The 10,570-nt window shown below is 32.0% G+C and overlaps 1 pseudogene; it reads left to right on the top strand.

Moving 5' to 3' along the window:
- Positions 1-274: 274 nt before the first annotated feature.
- On the top strand, positions 275-442 carry LOC145240478 (U2 spliceosomal RNA; annotated as a pseudogene).
- Positions 443-10,570: the final 10,128 nt, after the last annotated feature.

Below are 10,570 nucleotides of genomic sequence, written 5' to 3'. Positions count from 1 at the left end.
CTGGTTTTTACCTCACATTAAAAACGGCCTTGTGCCTAATTTGCTCTGTGGGGGAGCAAATAAACACCATCTGTTCCGGCAGATACTGCAAGCAAAGACCCTATGTGGGGGCGACCCCACAGATAAGACCTTGGTCAATTTAGGGGCAACCCTTCATACCAATTGTCACTATCCAGCTCCCCTACTCCCCGGGGAGTTGGTCCCCATTTCCCCTTTACCCCTCACATTAAAAATCGGCCTTGTGCCTAACTTGCTCGGTGGGGAGCAAATGAATACCCTTTTCTTGGCCTTTTGGCCAAGATCAAAGTGTAGTATCTGTTCTTACTACATGCTGTATTTATGTGTGTTACTTTGTGATATAAAGTCGGGGATCATTTTTTGTATTAATTTAATGCAAAATGGCCATCCACTGTACAACCAGTCAGTCTAAAAGCCACTCAAGTCATTCTCCAGATCATTCAAGTTGTTTTTTGAAAGATTCCAGTTATGTTTTAAGCATTCATGTCATTCTTAATGGCATTCAATTCATCGTTATGTTCATTAAAGTAATTCTAAGTCATTCACGTTTTATTTATTTAAGTCATTTCAGCCCATTTTTCGGTCTTTAAGTTTATCTTTAAGAATTGCATGTCAATCCTACATTCACGCATTCGGTCATTATACGAGAGCACGCGACTATATGCTTCAGCCTTTTTTTAAACGAGACTCGTTAAAGAAAATTACTTACACTGGACTTGCTAGTTATCATCACTTCTCCCATAGTACTATGCCAGATTAAACAGGTGCGTTTTCAATAGCCTAGTGTATTACATAGTGTAAGAGGTATTTTCAACAATTTTTTGTAGACATATTTATTGAAAGAATTCCCTAAATCAATGCATGCATTCATCTAATTTAAGGAGGTTACATCTTACCACAAGGTCATAAACTTGCCAACAGATATTATTCTGACAAAAAAACGGCAACTATATCTTCTTTATATGGTACATTACTCAGGGAATGTGAGGATAAAAAGAAAATAATAAAGAGATGTAAGAGTTACACGGCTGCTAAAAGTAAACCAAACATCCAGATTCAACTCTCTTTAAATTATATCATTTCAGAAATATCTGCTAGACTGCGTATTCAACGTTTTATACATTTCATCGTTTTTTTTCTAATGCTTACCAGCAATGCATCTCTTAAACTGTAGTTATTATTTCATCCTTTAAATAAAAGTATATAATTCACACCAGGAACGTAATTTTCAGCGTACACCTAAACGTAGATTGTAATAGAATCACTATCAGTTTATCGATCATTTCTTTTTCGAAAATATTATCTTTCTTGCGAATTCATTCGGTGTCCTTAATAATAAGCCTATTATCGAATACGAAAAATACTATTTAGATTTCATATTCAATAAATATCGATATAAGTTTACTTCTAAAATTTTATCATAAAAATTATATTTTTCAATTGAATTTTTCGACCTCGTTTTATTTATACCGTTCTATGTTTAATAATCTATATAAATAAAACAGTAGACGTATGTGCGTGTGTAAATATCTACCAGGTAAACTATTAAACTAGTGGCCACATAGCACTGAAATACTCAGGAAATATTATTCATGCACCAAGGGTTGTTTATGGTGAATAATATTTTTGCTTACATGCATGTACATCGCATACAGACATCGGCAAATTTTCATGTAAAATGCTCATTAAGCACTGGCAGACATTTTGTTTTTGTGCGCATGCGCGTACATTTGTTTTTTTTTTTCTCAGGCTGGAACGCTTAATTCTTTTTAATTTCAACTCTAAGTGATGACAACAACTCATTTTTTTTAATGTTCTGTATAATAAAAAAAACCAAAATCATACGTACATTTTACTCGCGGTTTGAAATTTGTAAATATGAATACAAACCTATATATCTTTTTTTTACGATCTCATATTTATTTAATTTCATACATTATTTTACGACGGAGAAGAGGGGAAGACACACGGAATACGGACAGTGCTGAAATAATAACGTTATTACTTTGAAAGCCATTCTTAATATGGGGAGAGAAAGGTCTTATTTAGAATAGTCTGTACTTTCAATTAACAATTTATTAAATAAGAAACTGGCATGTAGTATCTCTGTTTTTGTTTAGTATTGCGTATCTCGTTCTCAATCCAATTTCTTGATTATTGTAAAGCAAATGTCGCCTAATCACTAACTACACTCTGAAATATTTATTTTTTGAGTGGCATGAATTTTAAATAAGGTGCTTCTACAGTGTAGTACACATATTTAAAAACAACAATTTATAATAAAATCATGTATTTCGAAAAACTTTTAAGTCATTTTCCGAAAGTGATGTTATGTGTTGATGTTAAGGGGAAAAGCACGATTATGATGCTTTAACAAGTACTTTGGAGGCTGCCAGGGATTACCAAACCTTCTCTTGTTTAGGTGGGGTTGGGGGTGATGAATTAGTGCCTGCTCATTCTCCCAAGTATTACCACCACCTTTTCTGTTTATTGAGAGAGGGGCAGTAGATGATTTCGCTGGTTTCGCGTAAGGGAGATACTACACTTTGATCTTAGCCAAAAGGCCAAGTAAGCGTAATATAGCTTTCTACCAGGCATTACCACCTAAAACATACAATATAAAATATAAGTTCAGATAATAAGGGTTAAACTTATAAAAATTTATTGTCGAAATAGGTAACATCTTCAAGAATTATGAAAAATGATGAAATGTGAGTTAATGTATTGGTGCGTTTGTAATGAAATAATCAACTCGGACAATATATCAAAGTTATTATTTTCGTAAGGGGTGGCTATAATGAAGGTTTAAATTATGAAACATTACTGTCGAAATTAGTAACATATCCAGGAATTATGCCAAGTTATGAAATGTGAATAAATCCATTGGTGTATTTGTAATGAAATAAACAACCTAGAGAATATATCAAAGGTGTACTTTTCGTAAAAGGAGGTAGATAATGTATGTTAAAATTATGTTAAATGATTGCCGAAATTAGTAACATACACAAGAATTATGAAAAATGATTAAATCTGAGTTAATTTATTGGTATTTTTCAATGAAATCATCAAACAATACATATATAAACTTTATTATTTTCCTAAGGGCAGCGGGAGATATTGTGGGTGGCAATTATGAAAAATGATTGTGGAAATCAGTAACATATCCAAGAATTATGAAAAATGATACAATGTAAATTAATTGATTGGGGTCTTTGTAATGAAATAATAAACTCTTTATATGTAGTTATTATTTTCGTAAGCGGGTGGAGAAAATGTAGGTGAAAATTATGAAGAATTATTATCGAAATTAGAAACATATCCAAGAATTATTAAAAATGATGATATGTGAGTTAACTTATAGGTTCCTTTTTAATGACATAATAAACCCAGAAAATATACCAACGTTACTATTTTCGTTAGAGAGGGGCGATAATGTTGTTTAAAATTATGAAAAATTGTTGTGAGAATTAGTAACACATCTAAGAGTTATTAAAAATGATTAAATCTGAGTTAAATGATGCGTTTTTAATGAAATAATCAGCCCAGACAATATATCAAAGTAATTACTTTGGAAAGGAGTGGGGTCATAATGTGGGTTACAAATATAAAAAATTACTGCCGATGATATCCAAGAATTATGAAAAATGATCAAATGTGAATATATAGATTGGTGTGTGTGTAATGAAATAATCAACTCAGACAATATATCAAAGATATTATTTTTAGGAGGGGGTGATAATGTCGGTAAAAATTATAAAAAATGATTGTCGAAATTAGTAACATATCCAAGAATTATGAAAAATGATGACATCTGAGTTAATTGGTTATTGTGTTTGTAATGAAATCATCGACCCAAGCAATATATGAAAGTTATTATTTTAGTAAGGGAGTAGGCGATAACGTGGGTTACAAATATCAAAAAGGATTATCGAAATTAGTTACATATCCAGGAATTATGAAAACTCATGAAATGTGACTAAATTGATTAGTGCGTTTGTAAGGAAATAAACAACCCAGATATAATATCAAAATAATTATTTTCGTAAGGTCGGGGTGATACTGTAGTTCAAAATTATGAAAAATGATCGTCAAAATCATCCAGGAATTCAAAAAAGTTATCAAATGTGAATTAATAGAATAGTGTGTGTGTAATGTAATAATCAACTCAGATAATATATCCAAGTTATAATTTTTATGAGGGGCGTGATAATGTTGGTTAAAATGATTAAATATGATTGCCGAACTTACTAACATATCAACAAAATGCTTAAATGATGACATGTGAGTTAATGTATTATTGTGTTTGTAATGAAATAATCGGACCAGAAATATATCAAAGTTATTATTTTAGTCAGGAAGTAAGCGATAACGTAGGTTACAAATATAAAAAATAATTGTCGAAATTAGTTACATATCCAAGAATTATGAAATGATGCAATGTTAATATATCGATTGGTGTGTTTGTAATGAAATAAACAACGCAGACAATATATTAAACTTATTATTTTCGTAAAGGATGCGGCACGATAATGTCGGTTAAAATGATTAAATATGATTGTCGAAATTAGTAACATATCCAAGAATTATAAAAATGATAAATTTGTGAGTTAAGAGAATGGTGGGTGTGTAATGAAAGAATAAAACCGGAAAATATATCAATTGTTAATTTCGTAAGGAGGAGGGGTGATAATGTCGGTTTAAATTGTTAAAAAATGATTGTCGAGATTAGTACCATAATCAAGAATTGTGAAAAATTATGAAATGTGAGTTAATTGATGTGTGTGTTTAATGAAATAATAAACCCATATCATATATCCGAATTATTATTTTCGTTAGGGGGTGCGATAATGTAGGTTAAAATTATGAAAAATGATTGTCGAAATTAGTAACATGTCCAAGAATTATGAAAACTGATGAAATGTGAGTTTATTTATTGGTGTTTTTTTAATGAAATCATCAAACCAAAAAATATATATCAAAGTTATGATTTTTGTAAAGACAGCAGGCGATAATCGGAGTTAGAATTATGAAAAATGATTGTCGAAATTAGTAACATATACAAGAATTATGAAAAATAATGAAATGTGAGTTAATTGATTTGTGTGTTTGTAATAAAATAAAAAGATCAGACAATTTATCAGTTTCTGTAGGTGTTTAACAATAGTAATTTTCCTTACGATAACATGTACACAGCTTTGTAAGTATGGACGCTAGTTCTGCGTATGAAGTTTGTTTTTAGCAGTATAATTGGAATACCGTAAGGGCCGGTTGCTGTACTGGAATCAAGGTTTTTGATTAGTTTGGCAACATCACGCACAGATATTTGTATATAACATAGCGTGTTTCTGATACAGGAGGAAATATTGAGGGTTGACGGCCTTGGTTGCAAAGGATAGAATTAGCTGCAAAGTTCTTGGCAAAGAGTTTTGCTTTGTCTGATGCTGACGAAATTACCTCAGGTTCATTGATGATAGTTAGGGTAGAGCACACGCTTCTGTTCAAGATTCTGTTTACTATTTGCCAAAACTGGTGGGAACCAAGCCGCTGCTCAGCTACTTTGGACTTGACGGACTGAGCATACAACTCTCTTGCATTCTTTATTACTTTCTTACAATGGTTGCTGGAAGTCCTGAACGAGGCTTTAGTCTCAATACATCTATTACGTTTGAAGCAATGGAAAAAGTGATTTCTGTGCACAATTGAAGTGGCCCGTTCTCGAGAGAATCATGGCTTGTATTGATATTTTGCTGGACTTTTTCGAGGGTATGAAACGGTCTATACCTACAATTAACCATTCTGTCAGGTCTGATACTATAGAGGGTACATCTTTTTTAAACATAGAACGTAGAGGTAGATCTGATATGAATGTACGGAAGCTATCCCAATCAGCCGTAGTGGAGCGATATACTGTACGATGGAGAGGTATGCCTGAGGACTTATTACATTTCATTTTTATCTTAATTGATACAACAGAGTGGTCGGAAAATCAAAGAGAAGACAGAACGGAAACTGAACATAGTGAGAAAAAGGTCTATGTGACTCGCATACTGGCCGTCAGTGTCGGGCACACGGTGGATTCGTGAACAATCTGAGTGAGGTCATAAGTAATGGAGACATCATGATAGAACCTCCTCTCATCATCGGTCTTGTTTGAGTGGGTTAACTATTCCACAGTGTGAACATTGAAGTCATCACATACATGTTAACTGAAGGATAAGCAGATGGTACGTGGTCAATTTTCTCAGATATGCTTTTAAAAATAGTAACTCCGCTGTTGTGGAGGCGATAAAAAGTAAATATAAACGCAGTAGTGTGAGTAAGTGCAATCCGGAAGCACATATAAGGTGAGTTAGGATTTTCTCTGGAGATGTCCCTACTACATGGAAACTCAGCTTTAATCTAGGAACATATTCCATGCCCATGACGATCCTGGGGGTCAAATAATCAGATGTAACACCGGGCAAAGATCTGGACTATAGGAGGAATGAGAAACTGCTCTGATACCCAAATTGGTACCGATAGTCTGTGACAAAGATGGAACACCCTATGGGAAATTTCGCACAAATCTTCCGCATTTTCATTTCCACGTGAATAATTGTCTGTACAGTTTTCACACTGGCATAAACAATGCTAGTATTGTTTTTGTCGACACAGAACGGTCATTATCCATGAGATTCTTGATTTGACCAATGAGCTTTAGTTCTCTGACTTCCTTGCATGTCTCACACCTCTCATTATCCCCACACCCTCCCCGCCTCTCTTTAATATCTTATGCCACAAAAAAAAACTTATGCTCGAATCATGCAAAATAAATCAAAAGTAGTATGAAGCATTCCATACGTCTCTGTGACATTTTTAAAAGTTTTTTTTTACGTTGCGACAGATTTTCATTGCATATCGTTTTGCTAAAGTGTCCTCACGTCTGGATTGCATTTTTGCAATGCACCAGCTAGGACTATCACACATTACTAGGGTATATTAAAATTTCTGCTATAGATGTTCTGCTTACCTTGAAGTCATAAAAATGGGTCAGTCATCTCATACGATGTATAGAAATAAAATACTGAATTTTCAACCGTCTACGACCGTTTAAAATCGCATAAAGATACGATCGCATGAAAGAACTTTCCTGCGATTGTATCTTGTTACGTTGCGATTGCCGTATTCAGTATAGAATTCTACGCAGCATCTCATTCCCTTCTTAGATTTGTGTATTCTTTTATCTTCCACTTATTTGGAGCCATACATGCATTTGACCTAGAGCTGCGTTAAAATCATACAATTTTACACGCAGATACTTTATTTAACTAGTTTAATTTTCCTTTTAGTTTTTATTTAACTTTCACATAGCCGCCTGCATCTAAAACGATTAACCTTACTTTTTAGAATACTTATGCAGCTGTATCCATTTTTCTTGTCTCGTTGACATTTTAATTTTCGCCATACGTATCAATTTTATGGCAGGCTTAATGCCTAGTTTATTTTAAACTGTCAGATTTTAAACAATTCGAAGATTTTCTAGACCACATGTTAAAGGAATTTGACATTTTACTCCTACAACCGCCAACCTTATATTATTCCTTTTAGCAAAATACGTTTTTATAGTATATTAATGATTGGATTATTACTCATTTAATCCACAGAATTACAAGATTAAGTTTGGATTCGATTTATTTCCTCCCTCGTGTACACTTTCTATGTCCGTAAATTCTAAATTTTCCCGATCTAGTTTTGTTTCTGTAACAATTCTCGAATGTTTACACCTCACTGATGTGAAAATTTAAATTTTGAGATCTCCATAGATTAATGAATAACTTCTATTGTATTTCATAGTTTTACTTCTTTGACTGTTATTTGATTCAAGGAATGGCATGTTTATTTTATCCTTAAAGAGTTAATGTTGTTCCTCTAGGGCGCTGTTTATTTTTAAACCTTTTTTTATACATACGCACACGAACGCACACAAATACACAAATATATATTATATAAGGTATATAAGTTATATAAAAAGAAAGAAATTTATACACGAAGAAAGAAAAAAGTAAAGAGCGTAACAGTGAGAAATTAATTTTAATTAGTAGTCACTCTTCATATACTGAAATCGGAATGAAGAACCAGCAACCACACAATATATACTTTTTTTTTAAAAATAAACCACGACAGTAGAGGCAAGCATTTCCCACGATTTCCATCGCCGATTAGTGAAGCTAAGAGGTCATCACTATATGATACATAATTAATAGTTTGCATTCGAGAACCCGATGTAATCATCAAGCGGACAAATTTGGAATTAAAGATAAGCATCCATCATCTGGTTATATTTCAAATACATAATCCATCCAACACTCTCGAGAATTCAAAAGGGAGAAAAAGAAAAAAATCTTAAAATAATAATAATAATAATAATAATAATAATAATAATAATAATGATAAACCCAATAATAATAATTATACCAATAATAATAAACCCAATAATAATAAAAATAAGAAGAAGAGAGAAAAAAGAAAGAAGAAGAAGAAGAAAAGACGAAAAAATATTAGAACAATACAACGGATTACTTTGAATACACACACACACACTAACATACACACACAATATGATGAAAGTAAAAATAAAATAGATAAACCCCATAATTTATTATACCATACCTGTTCACACTGAAACACTTATCACAGTATTCTGTGGATCTATATTAAAAAAAACTTTGTGAAACTTTGTGACATATTTCCATTATATTGAGGTCAGATGCGAATGAACACCCCATAATATTATTATACTATATTTCTTCAAACTGAAACATAATTCTCAAAGTATACTTACGAAATTGATATGAAAAGTGTTTATTAAAGTTTGTGCGCATTTCAATTCTACGGAGGTCAGGTGCCAGCACAGACCGCACAATTGTATTATACCATCCCAATGTATGTTAATACTTTGATAATTATGTGTTATGTACATCTATATCCAAAATATTTGTAAACGTTTTTTTTTTTAATTTTTTATTTCCGTACTTTGTGGACCAACCGCGAACGCAGACCCCACAATTTTAATGAACCACCGTTCTGCCAGATCAAATATACCAATTCCTGTGTCTCGATACAACGTCTATCATTATATGTAATCAGTTTTTTTTTTTTAAATAGTCAACCATATAGGATACGTGACAGCACACACAGACACAGGCATTCAGCTTTATATCATATATATATATATATATATATATATATATATATATATATAAACATGCACGAACGGACATTCACTTGAACAAAAATACGCAAAAGTATACTAGCCTACATACGTATATATGTAAGTAAATAATTGCCGAGTAATAAATTTATAAAATTAAGTTATTAGTTAAAGGATTACATTTAAATTTACAATGAAAAGACATAATGGAATTATTACCAGAATTTAAGATTTAATTGGGTACATATAGACGCCAAAACATCTATACGGATATGTAAATGCGGAGGCGTACGCATTTTATTATTATTTACAAATTCTGTAAAGAAATTACTAATATCATCATATTATTATGTGTCATATAAGGTGTTTTTTTATTATATATATATATATATATATATATATATATATATATATATATCATTATCATATAATTGTAAGGAAATTACTAATAATATCTTCTTATTATATATATATATATATATATATATATATATATATATATATATATATATATATAAATTTTCGGGGGTTACAGAATTTAATAATGGCTAAATGCAGACCAATCAACATAGTGATTTAAAAAATCAAAATTGAAAATAAAGGTTACCTAACCAGATTTCGTCCCTCGTTCAACGGAGCTGAATCGGGGAAAAGTCGATTTAATAAAAAAAAAGTAATGAATATGGCAGGGGAGAAACAAAAACGAAAAATAAACGGGGAAAATTACATAGAGACCAAATTAAGACCTTAAGGATTTCCTTTTTGCTTGCAAAAGAAGGTCTCACAGACTTATTAAAAATAGTCTCTAGAATTTTTAAATGAAAGGACGAGTGCTACTTACTCAATATCGTAAACATGTCAGTAATGAAATCTGTGGCACACTTATAAATAACCATGCGTGTGCCACGAATTTCAGTGTTGACATGGTTACGATCTTGAATAAGTCGGACACGCCCTTTCATTTAAAAATTCTAGAGACTATTTTCAGACGACTGACTTTTAAACACTCTAACAAATAGTAAATGTTAAAACCGACAGCAGTACTTGAGAATGGAAGTCACAAAATTCTTTGGGACATTGATATATTTACCCATTCCAGACAGAAGACCAGATGCCAAAATAGTGTACAAGAAAAAATGTCTGCCGGATTGTAAACTTTGCTGTTTCAGCAGACAACAGAGTGAAGAGTAAAGAGACTGGAAAGCGAATTAAATGCACAAAAGTGGCTTAAAAGAACTGAAAGATATATGGAAAATGAAGACAGTTTAGATATCACCACTATGTGTTCATGCATTCAGAACAATACTAAAATACTTCGAAAGAAGAATAGGCGCGAATGTTATCAGATCGATGGTTGAATAC

Source organism: Euprymna scolopes, chromosome 19 (assembly GCF_053919585.1).
Source record: "Euprymna scolopes isolate OS-2025 chromosome 19, ASM5391958v1, whole genome shotgun sequence".
NCBI classification, from domain to species: domain Eukaryota; kingdom Metazoa; phylum Mollusca; class Cephalopoda; order Sepiida; family Sepiolidae; genus Euprymna; species Euprymna scolopes.
This window is presented reverse-complemented; position numbering and strand designations above follow the sequence as displayed.